Here is a 22,311-nt window from a genome sequence, read left to right as displayed (position 1 = left end):
GCATCGAGTTATATCCATAAGGCATCAACGACAAAAAACAAAGAAACACCACAAAAGACAAAAAAAAATGTTAACAGCATTTCTTGTTTGTTGTCTACTTTCAGCCCAGTGTTTTAGTTTTCTGGTCCTTGTTGAATATAATCATAATCTTCAGTGGGTTGCACAGTAAAACTGTTTAGTTTCCCAGATTCGCATGTCTAGCCAAACAAAGTTGACCAAACTGTCCTATATGACAGTATGACACATCTCCTAGATTGATTTATTCCTAAATGTAGGCTATTTAATCAGATTATTTAGGCTATGCACATTAATTTCCATTTTTTATGTGTAGCCTACAATAATGCCCATATTTGTTGTTTAGTTAAGTTTATTTAGAATTTATTTTACAAAAAATCACTTCAGTTCATGAACATAAATTATAGAATTGACATAATATAAATAAATAAAAAGGGGAGAGAGCTAAATAAATGAACAGGTGACAGACTTCTTTAAAAGTGGTGACAGAAGGTGTTCCTTAAGTCAATAGTTCTGAGTAGTCATTGAAAGGCCTTTCTTATTCGTTACAAGTTAAAGAGACTCAAAGTACAAATCAATGTAGTTTAAGAATAACTTAAAACATGGGGTTGACTTAGAGCATTTAGCTTTGTGAATATGAAACTTCCCTAATAAAATAAAGAGATTTACAATAGTACATACGTTCTAATCTTTACATTCGAAGTAAGTAGTTAATGACATTTTTCCCTTCAACGGTGATTACATGTGTTTTAGATAGTAGCCAATGCAATTTTTAAAGTCCTTCCAGAATGTGATACAGAATGAACAACCATATAAAACATGAGTTAGAGTTTATTGTTCTTTCTAACAAGGTGCATTTGTTATTGTTGTTATATTTGTTAGCATTCATTTCGAGATAAACATGTTTGTTGGATATATTTTATGCAACATTTTTGTCAACAACCTTTGTGCTTCACTTTCAACAAGCAAAAAACGTCACTTCCCGCTGTCATCTCTGGCTTAATTGAAACAGCTGCAACTTTGCAAACATCTTCTTTATTGCGCAGCAGACCGAACACTGCTTGTTTCAGCTGGAATAGCCTTTGAGAAATCCGAAAAATGTCTTCAAAACAGCAGTAAGTGTCGTCAGACGACCCGCGGTATTTTTCAAAGTTAGCTTTTAATGTTAACGTTTCTTTCAGAAAACAGATGCTTGACCCAAGTAAGTTACCAGGTAGGCTAACGTTACAGGTGAACATTTAGCAAGCTAACATTTAGCTAAGTTAACGTTGAAGACCAACAGGTTTGTCTGAAGAGTTAGAAAACCAGACTAAAGCTAACTAAGAAATTAACCAGACTTCCATTCAGCATGTGGCCACAAACACAACATTAATTAGATGATAGGCTACTGTTAATGTTACATGTTGTGTATGTTGGATAATTAGGCAATTTATTTCTAGCTAACTTGTTGTTGGCCATACTGTCTTGATAAACGCGTATTATACCAGTGGCTGTATTGGTGTATTTTACGTTTTTGTCTTCTAGTGGTCAAAATTGGTTAACGCAGCTTTTATGACTAAAATGAAGTTAACAGAAAAACAAAACAAAACGGGTAATGGAAATGGGTAAAAACAGGGGAAATGAAAGTGAGTATCTTTAGTCCGTTCTCTTTAGTCAAAGTGCTGTGGGGAAAGGGTCCATGTTTTCTGTTATCCAGTAGACTATTGATTTAGAAAGCTTTGGAGGACAACAAAAGATCAGTTCCGTCAGGATTAATGTTAGATTACAGGTGAGGTGGGTAGAAAATGTTTAACTCTGCTCCTCCATAACTAAACAGTTTATCCATTGTAGTTGTTTCAACAGCAGAAGGGGACTGCATGTCAAGGCATGTTCTAATATACAGTATTATATTGACCCCCTATATATATAGCCATTGAAATGCCGTTAACGTATAACAAATTAAATTTTACAACCAAATTTAAAATCCAGGTGACATAGATGTCTACATGTTTGACAAGCAAATCACCAAATAAATGCTTTTTGGGCCAATGAGTGTGCTGGAAAATAAGGGCTTATAAATTTATTTAGTTTGGGCACAGTGAGTCACTGACTAAGTTTACATGCACATAATATTCCGTTTTTTGACCTAATTCCGAAAAAGACGATATTCCGACTAAGCTGTTTACATAGGCTAATGAAAGTGAGTATTCCACTAATATTCCCGTTTACATGTCGTGCAAAACAGGATTTTTCTCAAAGTTTACCAGCGGTAGTGGACTTTTGTGGAACGTGCGAAGACAGCGTCCCTCTTTCATTCCTTTAACCAGCTTCTTGAAAAGGTTGGCGTAGCGATGTTTGCGCATATCCAAAAACCTATTGATATCCAAGTCTTTGATACTGTTTAAAAGTAACGTTAGCTGTGTTTCTCCTTCTTATCGGGTCTCCAGCCTTGCAAACTGTTGGCTGGTTGGTTTGTGTACAGAAAACATAGCAACGCACAGAGCTAACCATAAGCCTGCGGTTAAAAACCCAGATTAGGACATGTTCTGAATGCACTGTATACATGTCCAAACAATGCCTCTAAAACCTGAATAATACCGGAATATCCCACGTCTTAATCGGAAAATGCTATATTCGGAAAAAGTCCTTATTCCGGAATATGCTGTTTACATGACCTGTATCAAATTCAAAATATTGTCGTATTTGGAGTAATAGTGGAATATTTTGTGTGCATGTAAACGTACTGATTGTGACAAGTACTCACAGTGATGACATGTGTCATCACTGTGAGTGCTTGTCACAATAGTTTTCGAGAATCCCTATATCCAGGTTTAAGAACAAATCTCATTAATCTCATTTTCACTGCATGTATCCAAAGCTACATATGTTGATCCATACATAACTGGAATCTACATTGTACACACACACACACACACACACACACACACACACACACACTAAGAAATGCTGAATTAAATAAACATTTTTTTATTTGTACGAATTTATGTGTCATTTATCAGATCAGACCCCCGTCCCCACCCAAACCCCCACCGCCAAAATCTCACTCTGAACTCAGTTCAAAACTTGAGAACCCTGTGACACAAGTCAGGAACTCACTGCGTCCGGCCAGGAAACGTTCTGACACATAACTCCTTAAAACCACAAAATGCCGCTTTTACATTTCAGTTTCTGTATCAAGATTAAACAACATAAAACAACATAAGATGTTACAAAGTCAGGATAGGATGTTTTAACCTGTTAACCGGTTTTTATGCTTAGCTAGGCTAACTGGCTGTTGGCTTCATATTTACAGATATGACGGTGGTATACGTGGTATCTTCTCATCTAATGCTCAGCAAGAAAGCAAATAAGTATATTTCACAAAATGGCAAACTATTTCTTAACTGGGCTCACAGAATAGCTGTGCGTGGCCCTGCACTCAACAGAGATTGGTTCTCTGAAAGTGGATTTATAGTCTTAGGGTATACTCTTGCCAGTATAAATCACAAGTGCAGATTATGTTATAGATACAAACCTCACAAACAATATTGATGACTTAAGTTGCTTTTTGACACTTTTTGATAGTGATGAAACAAGTTGGTGACATCAAAGCCCAGTGCTGTAGTAGTAACTCCTAAAGTCAGAGCTGTTATAGTGATTATGCCCTTATATCCTTTAAAGTCTCAGTATGACCTCGAGTGCTGTAGATGAGGTAAGTTGAGATGTGTGGGTTGAACAAACCACTGCAAACACATGTTAAAGAATGGCTCAAGTGGAGAAGCCCTTCTGCCTGTTTCCTTGTCACAATTAATAAAGCAAATCTTTGCGTGGCCTTCTCAAGATGCTTTCATATGCAACCCATCTGTTTTAAGGACATTTTTTTGGTTATGTTAACAGGAAAACCAAAATCCTAAGATGCGTCGGAGCTTTGTGTGTCAGGGTTAATACCAGTTTGAAGCGGTATATTTGCAGTTTCTAAAGTGTCAGTGGAGAAAATGCCATTTGATTTGCTGCTCGTATTTTATTTTTGAGGTCGGAGTGTGTCCACAACAACATATAAAAGAAAAACATACATAGTACTGTGAAGAATGGTTTTAAAAAAAAAACCAAAAAAAAAAACCTTCCTTTTCCCATATTCATCTGTAAACCAGCATTTTAATTAAAACCACTTGTTCTCAAACCTGTACTTGATGTTTCCCATTAGTCATGTTTGAGGGATTACAGACGGCACCAGTGAAAGTCAAAGATTAAATGGAAAATGCAGATGTGTGAACAATGTGGCTCGTTTTTATAGTTTTTTTGAAGAATTAACTAGCATTGACATGGTTCCTTAAGTCCACTTCAAAATAAACATGACATTCTTTGGCAAAAGAAAAATCTGGAAGAGGTTTCTTGGTTGCGGTTCAGCAAGGGGAGCTCTTCAACGGAGTTTAAAGATTTCTCAGAAAACATTTGATACTTTTCAATCACATTATCAACACTGCCCAATAAAACCTGAACATTACTAATCCATGTATTTCATATATGATTTTGTAATGTTCTTATTTTTATGGAAGATGGCCTGATTTTATTTTGCGACCATTTATTTTGGAACATTTTAACTTGAAACAAAATGACACTTAGACAAAGAGTCACCATGCTCATACAGGCAGATGGGTGCTAAGCAGCACCTTGATATCATCTTGTCAGTTAATAACTTCTGTATGGGATGGAAACACACTAATAATGGCCATTTTATTAGGTATAGTACCCCTGTCAGTCAAGTCTCGCAGCTTCTTCCTCAAATGTTCTCAAACGTCTCAGGATAGAAAACAAAGGCAGACTGCGTAGCCTCTGCCCCTTACTCATTTCCTAGTACCCTCTGCTCGAATATCATATTCACACTGGCAGAGGCTTAATGTTCTTGAAAAGCATGCATTAATTAGTTGGTGCATGTACCTTAGGTATGTCTTTAAATACAGTATGTGCTCCTTATTTGATCTTTCAGAGATGCTTTATTTTTAAAAACCTACAGTGTGATTCAGCATTAAACATGAAATAAGGAGTATTATTCAACTCAAGCAGAAGATAAAAAAAACCCTTTTCTTGCTTGTGTTTTGATGAGAGACTGTGGAAGAAGTGAAGGATAGAAGAGGAGTTAATTTTTTATACTTCATCCAGCTCCAGAGGAAGGCAAGGCAATGATCAGTAATGAGTTTGGCTGTTGGCCCAGAATGATTATTAAGAATTGCTACTGATAACAACACACACTGTATGAATTATAGCATTGGCATTTGTAATCACATCTTTTCTTTCCCTGCTCTCTTTCTGTTTGTGAATTAGCACCCTGTCATCTCTCCTGCAGATCTTCAGAGATGGAAGAGAAGGGAGAGGAAAAAATTAGAGAAATGACTGTGCAAGGGTCTTAAATCCAGGTATGAAAGTATTTATTTATTTATTTTTTTTGCTTTTCAAGATTTTGTCGTTTATGTTGCATTACTGTAGGAGCGGGTCATGTAATGCTATTTGCAGAAACCACACGTTGTTCACATTAAGCTCACAAAGGCTAAGGGGATAGCCATGTGATCATGACCTCGCGACTGAGGGGCCAAGCTTCGTGAGGGAAACTATGGGATCCTGTATTTGTGAGAGCTCCACACAATTAATAATGGAACCAGGTTATGAAAATGTTTTTTTTAGAAACACTACTTGTCCTAAAGCTTTGTGTTAAGCAGCCTAAGTCACCCACACAATGCTGAACTGGAGAAGCATGATATGCAATATGCATATGCAAATATACAATTGCCTTAGTCTATCAAAACACTTGCTCAGTAAGAGGAGAGGGAGAATACACCTTAGTAAGTTGTGTGTAGGAATGATAAAAAATGTAACTCTGATCCTTCCTGGGCTCCTTAAAGATGTTTTACACATGACATGTGAATGTGAAATACTGCCTGCATCATCACATTATTTTGAATCACATTATATTCAGTATTAGGTCAATAGTGTTTTTCTTTCTCCAGGATTAAAACACATTAATACTGACGATCAAATGTTTGATGTCCCATCTCAGAAAAAAATAATCTTATAAATATCTAAAACGTTATTTGAAAATAGCCAAAAAAATAAAGTAACATTTAAAGATCATGGCTACGCGTTAAACATTGTAATTCCAACTAGGGCTGGGCGACATGGCCAAAATCTTCTATCCCGATAAAGATCATTTCATATCTCCATAATTATCACGATATAGCATGTTTTCTGCTAATTAAATAAATAAATAAATATGAAATATCCACATGGTAAAGCCTGTTTTGTATACTCCTGTGCAAACTAAAAGTACTGAATATGTTCTCGTTTTATTAAGAACTTTAGTGCAAAATGAACATAACGTGCAAGACTCATAATGAAAGTGTACAAATGATGTAAATATTGTCATAACACAGTTCGGCTTCTGGTTTTTCAACACCGCGATAGAAACGATATAGAAAAATATATACAGGAGACATTTTTATATAATTTTGACAAAATACATTGCCCATCCCTAATTCACACATAATGTCTTCCAATCCGAGTATTCCAATCTGTCAAATTGATGCCCTGTTATACAATATCTGTGTGAATGCTCAGATGGAAAGCTAGAGGCCCTGTATTGTCCTGACTATAGAAGTGTAACCACTGTCTCTTGGGGCTTAGTCAGATGAAAATGTGGTGTGCTTTTACTCTGCTCGGCCAAATGTGAAATAAATAAAAAGAAAGGAAAATGGCTGCTCTCTTGGCTGTACCCTTGGTCCCTTGCTCTTTGTTAAAACTATATCTCTGCTGCTCTATTGCCCCCAGCTACATTAAATCCCATTAAATTCACCTTCATTAAAGCTGTCCTCTCTACTCCTTGCAGCAGCCCTGGTGCGGGCCTCTCAAGGACAGAGCAGTAATGAGGGTGGACTGGATTTAACCTTGAACAGTACAGGTTTTCATTTCCAAATCAATAACTTATGGTTCAAAACTGCCACTAGATCCAGGCTATAATTTTCAAGCATTAATTGTGTGGATTATGTTTCTCCAGCAGTGAGAGGGCATTTAACTTTAAGCTGCAGTGCAGATATTGGATCTATCATTTAGTTCTCTTTCTTTTTTATAATAGGAGTTGACAGCTTGCACATTTTCTATATTAGTGACTTTGTGTGCCTGTGTACACTTTGCTGCACAGATGGGATAACTTAGGGAGATTGTATTTCAAAGACTGTATGAGTACAAGTAATTATACTGTACAGTGAAAGCAAGCAGAGGGCAGTAGGCTGGAATTTGTCCTTCTCCTCAATCCAGTATTGCAGCACAGTGTCATAATTTGCTCTAAAGAGGTAGAAATATAAAATATCATTCACACTTGTGTGAAGTTTTGGCAGTCACCTGCTGTCAGGTGAAGCGGAAAAATTTGAATTATGACTGGAAAAATGAACACGTGGATGATAGGCTGAGAGCACAGCCCATTCTCACTCCCAACTTTTAAATTACTGACGCTTGGTCAGTGGCTCTCGGTGTCGGGTACCGACCCAAAAATCACCCTTTAGCGTCTGTATGGAACTCACCGGGCAGAGCAGCAGCTTGACCGCAGCGCTGTAAGATGACGTAGTGTTAAGAGCGACAACGGTAGCGAGTAGTATGAAAGACCGAAAATCTGTGTAAGGAGGTTGGTTGGGGTGGTGGATGGGTGAAATAACACAGGACCCAGGAGGCCGGGGTTCGTGTTCTTGTCCCACGTGTCCCTGAATTGTACATTTTGTAACCCCACCCTTGATCTTTTCCTAAACCAAACTGTCCCGTTCTTGTGCCGCATGTAAGTTTAACATACGTTCTGACCCAGAGCGTCAGAAAGAGACTCCAATAGTCCCGACCAAGCGCGTCTAAATATGACGCTAAAGGAGACTTTTTGCATCAATAACAAACGCCAAAGGCACCTGACCAAGCGTCGGTTTTTGACGCGATGGGAGTGAGAATGTGTTGGACAGCAGGGACAAGGGGAAAAGGGAAAAAAATGCCTGACCTAAAGTAAAGGAGTGAAATTGTCTAAACTCCTGTAATTCTCCACATTTTAGTGGGTCATTGTCTGTAGTGGGGTTTGCTGTCATTGTCATATGATTGTATGGAAAGCATTAACCTGTCCTGCGGTGATAATTTCTAGCCGACATGTTCTTAATATGAAATATTGGATCTTTTCATAAAACGGGGAGGGCTGAGACTGTGGTGATCACTGGAGCTTAATTTTTTAATCAACTTCTCTCTTAAATGAAGCTTTATTAAATTACAAAGCTCACACAGTGGGAGTAGGACACAGACAGCGATGGCCCAGTGTAGAAAAAAAGAGCTTTGTGGGATAATTAAATAAAATTAATAAAAAAAACTCCGCTAGCATAGACCGAGAAGAATGGGAGGACGAGGAGACCCGGTAGCCATTTTCATGCTCTGCTTTTCTCATTAGGGTCTCAGGAAATTTACCATGTGGAATTATGAAAAGAAGAAAGGGATACAATGTCTACAAGATATTCGTGGATAGTAAATGGAGACACAATCACATTAATTTTTTTTCACACTCATATTCACAGGAATTAAATGTGCTTATTGTTATTTAAAATGACATTTGGTTAAGCTTTGGCATTTTTGGTCAAGTATGAAGGTCTGAGAATGCAAACCACATTTTCATACTTCACAGCTGACTCAAACCAACAGTATAGTAATACATTTTTTGTAATTTGTGAACTTGTTTGACAAAGTTGATCTATATCAGTAAAGATGTAGTAGAATTATTTGTCTAACTTACGGTATTTTATAATTGTATGTTTATACAGTTGAGAGCAAGGGACAGGTTACTTTATTTTTTTCTACTTAAAAGTCTTTGTGAGCTTGTGTGCAGCCTCATGCGGGAACTTCTTAACTACTCCTAAAGACTAAAAGTAGTGCATTTTTTTGTCCTGGTACAGTAACCCCTACATTCCACTAGGCGTGTCTGTGCTGCATTCTGGAGGCGCTGCGGCCGACGGAGCAAACGCAGCCACTCAAGAAGGTGCTTGTGATTCCACCAGCACGCAGCGCGTCCCAAAAGCAGCTCTCTGTTAAAAATACACGCTAGGTCTATTTTCGTTGTAGCCGCGAGACGTTGCACTGGCTGGGCAGGAAGTGGAATTGCTGGAGCATCCGGTCAATTGTCAAAATAAACACCCACATCACTACAATAGTTTAACAACTAAAACACAGCCACAAATCTTTGATTCATGTCGCTTGTAACTGGTCTAAATGGAAGAAACCATTTAACTATGTAGACTACTTAATTTTATGGTAGAAAGCAAGGCATCTTTATTCATATAGCACATTACAGATAGAGATTAAAACTTAAGAAACCCAACCTCAGCAGTTATTCTTTTTCAACCTGCATATCTACCAGTATTGCATTGGCCGTGTACCACAAATTAATCAGTTTTACATTCACTTTGTCCCCCACTTGAGTGGTGTGCTCTGCATTGGCTCAAGGAATTATAATACCGTCAAATCAGACTGGTGAACTGGTACTTGCCTTGAAGGAGGTTTCTCTGAAAATAAATATCTTGCTGATTTCACAAGGAATTTCTTTGGAAGAGATGCCAGTGGGTTGTTTTGGCCTCAGCCTGACTACTCCAGACTGAGAAAGTGTTCAGTCCACCAGAAATCCTAGTTTACCAAATCCAATCCACAATTCTTAGAAGTTCCCTGTGGAGAACATCTAATTCATTAATATGGTGTCAAGACATTGACTAGACATGGTGTTATACACGTTGCATTGAGAGAGATGTATTCAGATAGAAGTACATCATCTAAAAATAGTATCTTTCCAAACTGTTAAGTTAGTAGCAGCCATCCTTCACTTTATAAGACTATTTTTGATGCTTTCTCTTTTTGGTCATGCCTCACACTTCAACAATGTGGTCAGAACTCTTACTGTAGTCTTTAACTATCACAATCCTCAGGGTTAAGATAGTAGTGTGCAGATCACTAATTACAGTATATAGGTCAAATGTGGTTGGCCTGCAAGGTTAGCATTGAAATTAAACAGCTCCTCCATCCTGTATGCAGCTAATGGGAGCAGTGATGTATTGTCATTGTTTGGACAATCTCAGGGGTCACATTTGTCTTGTACGGCAAAATATTAGATGGGGTTTTCCTCTTTATGTTGACAGCCTTTGTCTCATGCTTCCTGACAAGTAGGATTTACTATATCCTGCTCCTGTGAAGCATCTCCCTTACTACACTGTTTTGTGTTTTATCCACGATAGAAAATGTCTTTGGCCTACTTGCCTTATTTTACTATTGCCTTTTAACTTTTCACACAGCTGTCCTTGACATTTTGGAGAGCCTTATTATTTATATATCTGTTAAGTCCCACATTGTGCTGTGGGCTTTGGCTATAATATGTTGTCTATGTTGAGTTTGAGGGGGAAAATAAATTTAGTCTCTTTTTTTAGATGCAGATATACCTTACAAACCCCTTTTGTTCTTTCACAAATATGTACTCATTTATGTGTAATTACTTCCACCAACTAATCAAAGTATTCTCGTTAAGCGTAGAATCTGACATTCAGAATCATTCAGAATACAGACGAGCGACTCGCTCGAATGACGGCAGCCATGTAGCGCCTCCATCTTTAAAATACATTAGCCAAAGAGGGACATACCTCCGCATTTCGCCCTCTTACACCTATTTGGCACTGTGACCAATGCAAGGGGGAGATTACTCGCCAGGGAAGCGAAAAAGAGAATTAAAACGAACGCGAAAGGCAAAGCAACAAGACCAAAGTTAATATTGGAGTGGCTAGAACAGCTGCGTGTAAACGATGGAGAGAGCTAATTTTGGGTTCGGCCACCGTAGGAGGAAGGGCTAGAAAGTAATATTCAGTTATACAATTTCACCGCTAGATGGGAGAAATTCTTACACAATGTAGCTTTAAAGTGGTTAATGTTGTGGTAAAGTACTCATAGCTATTCTTTTGAATGCTACTTTTTGAGCTACATATGCCTCTGAGGCACTTTGTGTAACAAGTTTTGCTAATGTAACTGGATGATTAGATGGAATGTTTGGTAGCTTTTAATGTTACTTGAGATTAGCCTTCCTCATACGTAACACCCAAGATCAATCTCTTGTGTGACCATGACTATTATGTCAAATGGTTAAACATTTTGGGGGGGAAAAATGTTTTGAAAGTCTTTTTACATAATGAGGGGTGCTGAGACAAATTTTGATTATGGTCAATGAATGCCACATTTTCTGCCAGAGGTTTTCCTGCAGAGTAGACGTGATAAGGAACTACAAACCTGCCCAAATATACATTTCAGTCAACTTCTGTATTGGTGTATGGTTGTTGTAGGACATCATTCGATATAGCATTGATATCTCCATGACCAGAGACAAGAGAGCTAAAAACTATAATGAGACTGACCCTACTGTCATATTATCTCCACACACTCTTTGCCAGCACATGAGACAATTTTGATTGCACCCACTATTTTGGAAAAAAATTTGGGTTGAACCATTCAGGATCATCATGGCTAATACCTGCCTTTTCATTATTAGTCAATGCTTAATAGTTTTACCTCAAACCTTTCTATGATTTAGGATTTAGCTTTCTAGCGAGGTTGGACACATTTTTGTTCCTCATTGAAACATTGGACACTAGAACAAGACAATGAATCAAGACAAAGGCTGGGTTGGCTGTCCCAATGTTTTACTAGGACTATTTATAGATTGTTCCAATCAGAACTGACTGTAAAATGTCATGTTGTGGCTCATACCCTAACTCTAACACATGAGCCAACTCCAGCCTTTGCAAACCCTGTAAATAGAAATACGGGGGTAAAAACACTAAAAGAATGTATTTGGGCAAGAATGCATCTCAAGTGGATGTATATTGTTTGAAAAATAGATTGTAGTATTTGCAGCAGATTTCCAAAAGACAACTCTCAACTTGAACCTGTACGTTTTTATAGCTTTTTCCTTCATATAAAGTTTTACTTCAAAATTTCAAAACAGGAATGTGGCCAGGACACTCCATACTTAGCCATGCTTTTAAAGAAAGTCAAAACAAATTTGTTGCACACGGTACACCCAGTTCACTTGTCCTTTCATAACTTGATATCTGATGTCAGTCACAAAGTTTTCAGCTGGACTTCAAAGCTGAAAATACGGTAAAATCTTATTTCAGCACCTAATATTGTGCTTATACTCACCACAGAGCGTGTAGTTGGGCTAATTCGGTTATCCCAAACCTCTTCCAGCCAAGGCTCTGAAGTTTTACACTCGTGCCCAGTATGTTGTGAAATTGCAAACACTTTTATGTCTGTCTGTCTGTCGGTCAAACTTTATAATGCTCTGATTTCTACCCCACTGGCAGTGTCTTTTAATTAGATTATACTGGAGGAATAACCAGAGTTCAGAATGCCAATTTGTGTCCTAGACGGTGTAAAATTTGCTGTTACACTGCTGCCAAACAGAGCAGGTGAGAGCAGACAAGGTCCTCAGGCAAATAGCAGCTGACTTCTCCTCTCTCTCTCCCTCTCTTTTACCTTTCTCTTCCCTCTTTGCAGTCAGACATTAGAGGCATGAGAGGATAAATAAACATGTCATTCAAGAGTCTGATAATGAAAAAAAAATACCAAAGTTTTTGTACAGATGTCTCCAGGGTGGGACTTTCTATACTGTAGAGAACAGTGATGTTGGCAAGCAATGAAAGCAAGTGCAATCTATGTGCTGTATATTGAAACTGACAGTGTTAGTTCACTTAGTCATTATACTTACATTATATTTATGGCTGAGCAAGAGGTCAACCAAGAGTCTATAGCTGGGTGCAAAACCAAATGATAGGAACATTTAATCCACCCAATATTTTGCCCTTTGTGGATGTGTGCCAATTGTGATAATTGTCAAAGCATAATAGAAAAGTGCTATGATTATGCTTGTAACTATTAGAAATTTGTGTTCAGTATGTTAGAAATGTATAATTTATATTGAAAATCCCTAACTCTGTGTTTAAAGAATATAGCCAATGAAAGCAGCAAAGTGAACAGCTGCAGGTAATTAGAGCTTGCCCAGGAATGGCCAGGGAGTCAAAGTAAACATGGATGGTTTCCACAATCAACAACATTTACAAATGCTGAAGAAGGAAGCTACTGAATTTGTGAAGAATGTGCAGTGGGAATGGAAAGCATAGAAGCATGACGCCAGCAGATGTTGAAAATTAAATACATGTGGCATGTGGCTAACAGGACTGTGGGGCTTATTCTTCTGATGGTGGACCCTGGAGTTCTCGCGGACTAGAGGACAGCTGTTCCGGGTTAATACTTACAGGTTTACATCCAGCCAGCTAAGATTTTTTTTTTTTTGGATTTCCTTCAGGGGAAACTGACTTCAGTTTTGTTGCATATCTATGGTCTGCTACTGTTGTTTGCAACAGTACACATCAAGTCTGAGTCCTAAATAAAACTGGCTAGGAGTTTGCAACTGGGTACAAGTGGTTGTGGAATTGATTGACTTTAAATGGTTGGATGAAACCAAACTCTTAAAGACTCATGGCCCCAGAGAGCTCAGAATGTTTCAGGCAAAGCCCTGAAACATTTTAGTCTGTGAGGGCCAACTGGTTCTACTTTAAATTGCTGAAAAGGCTTGTTGTTGATTGACAGAAGTAGCTTGATGCTTTGTGTGTTCCCTCAGCTGGTGCTTGTGAAATTGTCATTGATACACAATGGCATAACTATGGCGATTTCTTTCTGTTGTGTGAAATAAACAAACAACTTTTGCAACAGTCCTTAAGAGGTCAGCTTTGAGAAAAGTGTTCCATACTAAGCAACGTTGTTATATTTCACAATACAACCTGGTCCTTTTTATGGCCTGCAGACATTTGCTGCATTTAGAACTTGAAATAGGTAGACCTTTTGTTTTTGGTGAAATCTGACAGTAGATTCCTAGCTTTCATTTGCCATAGTATGATGCATTCAATATACTTTTCCTTTTTTGAATTACCGCCTCAAATGTCTTAAAATTATACATATTCTCATGTGTTTATTTTTCTGGCCATTGCAAGAAGTACAGCAATGGCATTGGTAAGAAATGAGAAGGCTGGGAGTTATCAAATGAAATGCATTGTGTTAAGTCTGTCTCTGTGTGGTATCCCTTAACTTAATATTAGCACATTGGCTAGGCAGCCCAAGTGTGGTTCTTGCTTCACTAGCTTCTTTTCAAACAACCACGCTCTGTTTATTCGAAATAGCTGCCTGAAATTTTACAGTCAGGCACTCTGCCTCTCTTGGCTTTTTGGCTGTTGCAACAAAAACATGTCAGTAGTGTTTAAAACCGTGGTGTCATAAATTATTTGCACTAATCCATGTAGATACTCGTTCCGATTTATGAAGCAGTGGGTGATTTTAGGCTGGAGAGTATAAGTTTTGTTTTTCAAAGCCAGGCACATCTTCACAGAAATGAAGTTAAGAAAATATGGCTTTATTCTGGAAAAGAAAGCACTTTATTTGAACAAAAAACACATACGGTGCCCAGTCATTTCACTGTTAATATTTCAAAATGTCACTAATGTGCATAGGTTATTCTTTACGGCAATGCTTCAGTTTTTCTGTCTAAGTACTGTATGACATGTTCTTGGAATCCATCAAAGAAAATAGTCTTAACATGTTAGCAGAGTCTGATGTTTTATATTTTGAGGGTAGAAAAAATGTGAAAAAAAACCTGAAACCATTTACTGATGTGCAAGATGTTTTGTTTGCACGATTTCAGTAGATTTTTTAAATGAAGTTGCATTTGTTGTTTCGGATTTTATAGTTGCATGTTAGTAAAACACTAGTCTCGCTTTGCCAGACCTTCCTCCACAGTGCTGCGGAGGAGGGTCTGGCTAGTCCACATAGCATCCGGAATGGGAGAAAAACATGCTCTGGTTTATTGGCATTTCTTTAAACCAATCACAATCGTCTTGGGCAGTGCTAAGCGCCGAGCGGAGTCATGGAGCCTCTGCAAAATATCCTCGGGAAGGAACTTGTTTTGGTGGAACACTAGAAAGCGGAAGGTAACGGGACATCTGAAAACGGACATCCGAAAAGAGTGAAATCTGACGGAATTTCCGGCAAAACGAGAGCAATCCCGGAAGTGGAACGTTGTGGATATAGACTAGTAAAACCCTGATGACTTAACTTTTTAGCAGTGCCATGTTTAAGGTTAATTCTTTTTCAGTCTCAAAAAAAATAATTCAGCGCTAAAACTTTTTGATCTTTTTAAATTGGATACTGGACTACACACAGCACAACAGGGGTAACCATCACAACTGATTTGTCAGAATCAATCCATTTTTGTGTTTAAACATCTACCCGTGCATGTAGGACTCATGGCATTGGGTCAATTTTACCCTCCCTGTTGCTTCTAACCCTTTTCACTTCTCTCACACCTCTGCCCCAAATGACCAGGTTTATCTGTTCAGTCACCCCACTCACGACTGCAGGTTGGGTAGTTTATTATTACCTAATCGCTGCCGTCAGCTCCCATCAGGGTTTAAGATAAATGTTGCCAGCTGTTTCCCTTCTCTAATTATTTCTCTCTTTTCTGACTGTGTCTTTTTCTCTCTTTCCTTGATTTCCACATGCAGTGGCCTGGTGGTGGTGGTCAAGCTCCTTCAGTGGTGAGTACTTTACTGTAGACCCAGACTGCAGACTCAGCAAACAAGTTCTTAAAATTCTCTAAAGATATGATCAAAAAATCCACACAGTACAGATGAAAGGGAAGAAACAGTGTAGTGTCTCATTTTTTTTTTTTTTTTTTTTTTTAAGATTATTTTTTGGGGCTTTTTCCTTTTTATTATAGTGACAGTGGATAGACACGAAAGGGGGAGAGAGATGGGGGATGACACGCAGCAAAGGGCCGCAGGTTGGATTCGACCCCGGGCTGCTGCAGGACTCAGCCAACATGGGGCGAACGCTCTTACTGGGTGAGCTAGAGGCCACCCCGTAGTGTCATTTTGTAGGATATTGTAGATGTTCTTTAGCAAAGACAGGGCTAGATGTGTCAGATACAATGGTGCATATTCACCCCAACTGCCCACCTGTGGATTTAGTGATAAGGAGATATACATTATGTATCTCATGTTAAATCACTTTAAATGCAGTAGGGTTGGGGGAATGGTCAAATCTCCATTTAAAGGAGATTTAAAAGGATATTTTTTTGTGGCCAGGGGGGTTGTCGGACAAAGTTGAAGCCCTCCTTCTCCCTGGAGGTGGGCTAGGATCATTAGTTTTAGTTTTTGAAGTGTTTGGCCTTTTGATGTTCCTATGTTCTCTTTAGGCAGCCTGGCCTGAAGGATATTTAATATCACCCCTACAAATTTCCAGTTAGGAATAATTTGAACTGAGCATCTGTCAAAGAAACAGCCATTTAAATACATTGGTCATAGTTAAAGAGGCATAAAATGAGACCAGATTAGACAGAGCACCTTTTTCTGAAGGCTGCGTCTGATCGAGTCGGGGCCAACCTGGGGCACAGGGACCCAGCAAAACTGCTCCTGCTTTCAATTCATTAACTATAACTATCTAACACGGCTGGGATTCAGACTCTCCCCTGGCAGCCCTCCTCATGGCCAGCCATGCTTGCTTCTCTGCCACTGTGACATGGCGGGGATTGTCTTAGGGTCTCAGTTACTTGATATTTTATTTATGAATGTTCAGGGGAGGTGTGACTAGATTAGATTTCTCTCGGTCTCTGATGGTCTGAGTAACAAGGGGACTGCTGTATCCCCAATGTCCTTACTTCAAACATCCCCTTCTGTTTCCACTAGGGTGTGCAGGAGGACCTTTATCAGTGTATGCAATCTTAGATTATGTCTTATCACCAAGAGAATCATGAAAGAGCATTCATTACGCCCTATGAAAAAAAACTGTGCCTCAAGCAACCGACTGGGCCCTGTCTCAAAAATGTTCAGCTTTTCTTCTCCATCAACTAAAACAAAGGCACACACTCTGTACTGCAGAAGGATACATAATGATACAGAACAATTTAAGATTATTTATTAATCTTAAGTTTTGGGACAATGTGTGTGAAACATTCTTTTATAGCCTCTGGTCCACATACTCCCATCACTCTTGGGCCAGGATGTCTACAAATAAAGATGGAATGCGTGAGCAGGACACCTCAGACACTAGCTTTGTGGGGAAATAAACAACGCATTAGTTCCACATTGACTTTGAACAGAAACAGAAGAAGGAAGAGGAGAGGTTAGTCCACAGCAGGAGGAGAGCTGGGGAGTATTAGTTGGCAGGGACATTTCAGAGTCGCTCAAGCATCTCTCGCTCTCTTTCTCTCTTTTTCTGTCATCCGTTTTTTGTGCTGTTTTGCCATGTGATGTTGATTAGCTACACCTCATCTGTCCCTCCCTTCTGTCTTGTCTTTACCAGTTCATATTCATTCAAGCTCTGTGGTTATTTTTACAGACTACAAAGTCTGACTTGTATGTTTTAATGTGAGACCAGCCTTTCCGCTCTTGTGATCATTTTCTAAAAAAAATAAACAAATTAACATGACCTCTGCCAATGATACAGGCCTTAGGCCTTAGACTACCAACATGATCCATCCAGTTTCCTAATATTGGATATGCTTTAGTAGGGCCCTACTTCGACCTAAACTTATAGCGTTATGATAAAGTTGATAAAATGATGTAACTTGGAGAAGAAAACAATTTTTTGCATCAGAATTTCTTTTGACATCATAAAAGATTTCTTTTTTCAACAGTGATTTGTTAATTGATGTCATCCTGCCACTAGGGACGTCAGATCACTTGTATATGTCGTTGTAAAAGCCATGAACAAACGGCGTGTTTTGTTGGCGTGATTTATTGGGTAATCCATAATCGCATTCCACTATCACAACCTACAAAAGCATTGTACAATTTCTGATTCACTTTAGGATTTGTGAGTCTTTTTCCTCCTCCTTGAAATGATTGCCCTTATTCTATCACACAATATCACCAACGCAATTAACCCTAAGAATGTAAGCCTTAAGTGTTAATTGTCTAAAAATAGTTATCTCCACGGTAAATAGATCACCTAAGGTCTGAACTAATCACTAATGAATAGTGCATGGAAATTCTAATCTAGTACCAAAATGATTGTGATATGTACATTGTGCAAGATTAATTTTCTTTTTTCAGTTTCACTCTCTTGTTAACTGATTTTGAAACCTAAACTCAGGGTATTGTTGTCTGATACAAAGTACAGATCTGGTACCCGTGCTGTTGGTTGTTGTTAAGGGTGTCACGATTTCGATTTTAAATCGACCGAAATTAAGTCACAATCTTGGGGTTGGGGGGCTTAAAACAACAAACACTGCTGTGCTGCGAAGCGTCTGCCCTCAGCATTGTCGGCAAACTTTTGTTTTCTTTTTACTTTGACAAATTGTCAAGTTTCCAATTGACTGAAGATATAAGTTATTGTTACATTATGTTGTTAATAAATGTTTTAAATTTGACAATGTAGTGTGGTACGTTGTGAACAAAGGTCAGATATTATATTGCATAAAAGTGTAGTCTAAAAATGGCATAGCAACCTGTGCTTTAAAAAAAATAAATGTAAAAATCGAGAATTGAATCGAACCGTGACCTTAGAATCGAAAATGTAATCGAATCGAGGATTTGGAGAATTGTAACACCCCTAGTTGTTGAGGTCTTGGCGCAACCAAGGTGACTCGCCTTGTAATATTGTATTTAATTTTGAGTAAAGGTTGTCATTTGTGTCGAGCTGAACCTTATATAATTGTGCAGAATGAGGGTGTGTTTGATGTGACAGAGACCATGCTGCCACTGCACACTTTCAAGTTTGATTGAGTGTTAAATAACTAGATAACAGGGGGTAGTTAATCGGTGTGAAGTTGTAACTTTATCCTCTCTACCTTGGCTTGTCCTGGCGGTGGGAGGAGACGGTGTTGGAGGTGAATGTGCTGTAAGTGTGGAACTACTGTGGAATAGGCTGTCAGGGTTCATTAGCCCAAGCCATCTCTATCTCAGGAGGAATGTGACCAGTGGTTTAAAACCAATTTCCATTACCTGCCTTCATTTTATTAACTTCCGTACCATTACCAGGGAGCTTCCCTTTGACAGTTGTTCCTCCTCACTGTCTTGTACTTCTAAGAGATCCCTGTGGGAGCAAGGTTGTGAAACCTCACTTATCCTGTACTCTGTGTTCCCTTTAATCGCAGAGCACTGTGCCTTGTGCCAAAAGTGTGCAGTGCGTATCAGTCTTAGATTTCAGATGTGAAGGCCCTTGCATGAACCTCTGTGACATCCACACTTGAGCTATATGAGCTGACACAAGCTCAGTTATCAATCCAAAACTATAGTTTACCCCCTGTGGATCTCAGATCAGCTGTACAGGGAAATTCACGGGCAAGGTCCTTTTTTAAAAGTTTAAAACAGATCTCAGCCTAGTTTAAATTGTCACTAGCTGCTGACTTTTGAGTCAGACCTATTGTGTTGGGATAATCCTGTGGGAGCCACGGATGTGTGGTAAATAGTAACCGTTATCTCTATCTGCGCCATGACCCCAGTGTACCAACGCTGATTAGATCTGTTGGGAGCATTTGATCATGAATCAGATGGGCTTTTCTTGTGAAGAGTGAAGAAGAGGAGTATGAAGCTTGTGAGACGCCCCTCTCCGTGACTGCCACTTGGGAGCAGAGAGAAATGGAGGAGGAGGTGAAAGGCCAGGTGTCTGCCACAGAATTTAATTAGAAAGACTGGATGCTTTGTCCTCTGTAAAGTTGCTTCAGGCATACTTTAATTGCCCCATTCCCAATGTCTTCCAGCAGTCCCTTCTCTAAAGTTCATTAGTATTCATCTTGCACAAGCATTTGAATGTTGATTTCAAGGATATTTTACTTTACTTTACCTCAAACTCTTTTCTTAACTCTTAGTTGAATCTTATAACTGCTAAATGCACACCGGATACATTGCTAATAGCTCCCTTGCAAAATGTGTACTCCCATTTCAAATGTTGCATTTGAAGCCACTTTAGCGTACCTGATGAGATCAGTAATTGACTGTGCTGAATAACTTACTAGCTATTAAACATCTCCCAGCTGATATTTGAGAAATTAACAAGATGTATTAAGATATGGGGAGTTATAGGATTAATAGGGACTCAGGAGACAAGAGAGATCTAGACCTGATAAAACATGATAAGGTTGTGCACACTATGGGATCATTTTAGGGATCCCCTTTTGATATTTTCAGAATTCACATGATGGTATTGCCAAATATGTTAATAAGTTAAGAATACTTTTAAAAGAAAGCAAATTGCTTTTTTTTTTTTTAGGTCTTTTCTCAGCCGCCAGCCTTGGGCTGTATCAGCAGTGTTTAGCCCAGTTACCAGTATTTAAGAAGAGAAAGCTGAGATTAACCCCAGAAATAACATTGACCATCATTCATTAAAACTGTAATCATGCGTAAAATGAGATTGATAGAAATGTTTCTGAAAGGTTGAGAAAAGGGAATAGAAAAGGAATTATATCCTGATACAGGATTTAATAGAGAGAAAGTTAATTCAGCTGCTTTCAAAATATGGTAAAGCACAAAAATCCTCCTGGGCAAATTATAGACCGCTCCACCATCATTACTGCATTTCTAGTGGGAGACAGAGGTTATGCCCCACACACACACACACACACACACACACACACACACACACACACACACACACACACACACACACACACACACACACACACACACACACACACACACACACACACACACACACACACACCTTAACTGTACTGCAAACTGCATACACACAACACATATTCCGCTCTGCAATAAAATATCGGGTTTATCTAGTCGCTGGGAATAGTTAAATCCTTCACGGGGGAAGCACTCTGTTGGTCGGATTACCGTAGTATACGCCTGCCATTTCTCTCCTTATTATCACATTTCTTTCTCAACAGGCGAGTTTAAGGCCATTGTTTTTAATGTTCAGCTCTATTCAATCCCTAGCTTTTACACTGGATAAAATATTTATTTTAGTTAATCACTTAAGTATCACGCTGCGCTCAATATCTTCAGTAGTTGGTAACAGGATTATGTGTATGATGGGTGAAAGTCAGGGCACAAACATACATTTTATATATACTGTATTAAAAAGTTTCCAAAGTATTTTTTTTAACTTTTAAATCAACCTCGCCTGACAGTTGTAGTCTTTCCATTTCACCAGCTCTGTCTGGCATACATTTTGAATACATCTTTTGCACTTGTACCCATAAATGAAATGGAAATATGCTTGTCTTTTTTGTCCCTTTTTAAAGGGACAAAAAAGACTATTTTACAAATAGTTCACTGAATATGAATAGAGTGTGTCAAAAAATAGACAAAGATTAATATAATATAACATCTTTGCTGTGCCTGTTTTTCTGCACGTGTATTTTTTTTTTTTTGATTATTTTTTGGGGCTGTTCCCTTTTATTATAGTGAGAGTGGATAGACATGAAAGGGGAGAGAGATGGGGGATGACACGCAACAAAGGGCTGCAGGTCGGTTTCGAACCTGGGCCGCTGCAGGACTCCAACATGGGGCGAACGCTCTTACTGGGTGAGCTAGAGGCCGCCCTGCGTGTATTTTTTAGTCTCTTTTTCCACAGCTTGGGTCCCCCCTGCATAGTTCACTTAAGAGTGGACTCTGTACCTGCTGTTTTAAAGGTTCATTTTCAACTTACCATTAAGGCTGACACCTGTGGAACCCTGCCTTTGATTGATTGTTGAGGCCATTGATCTAATTTTGAAACCTTTGAATTTCTCCTCTGCATCCTTCCTTTTCTTGTATGGCGTGGAGTAAACCTAATTCCTGTGTGCCTCATGCAGGGCCTCGCTCTGCAAGGTGGGAAAACTGAGTGAATAAATAAATAAAATAAACCTTAAGAAACAGGTCTTTCACAGCGGCACAGAGATTTTTATAGACTGGATCAATTAAATTTGTCTTATTTGGAACAATGGGGCTCTGTAACTCAATAAGAGGTAATGTGGTTGAAAAAGCCTCTCACTGTGCGGCCATTAGGTGAGACAATGTTACCATGGGAGTATTAACATGCAGGGATTACAGAGGTATGACTGGTCCGAGCCAATTAGAATCAAGAGCAGCCTAAAAGCGGGGATGTGGGTGGTCGTCTTGGGCAAGAGAGAGAGAGAGAGAGAGAGAGATTCTGTACTGAATTCCGATAACACGCCCAGCTCCATAAAGATTTCTGAAAGCACTTCTTCAGCCTAAGCCACCTCTCTGCTGTCCTTCCGTA

General features: G+C 38.9%; 1 long non-coding RNA gene across 1 annotated transcript; it reads left to right on the top strand.

The window, feature by feature from the left end:
• Window positions 1–1,016: 1,016 nt before the first annotated feature.
• LOC116067650 lies at window positions 1,017–22,148 on the top strand. The gene is made up of 4 exons (XR_004896885.1): window positions 1,017–1,130; window positions 5,317–5,408; window positions 15,639–15,671; window positions 21,664–22,148. It is a non-coding gene; the product is annotated as an uncharacterized LOC116067650 (long non-coding RNA).
• Window positions 22,149–22,311: the final 163 nt, after the last annotated feature.

Source organism: Sander lucioperca, chromosome 3, assembly GCF_008315115.2.
Source record: "Sander lucioperca isolate FBNREF2018 chromosome 3, SLUC_FBN_1.2, whole genome shotgun sequence".
In the NCBI taxonomy this organism is placed as follows: domain Eukaryota; kingdom Metazoa; phylum Chordata; class Actinopteri; order Perciformes; family Percidae; genus Sander; species Sander lucioperca.
This window is presented reverse-complemented; position numbering and strand designations above follow the sequence as displayed.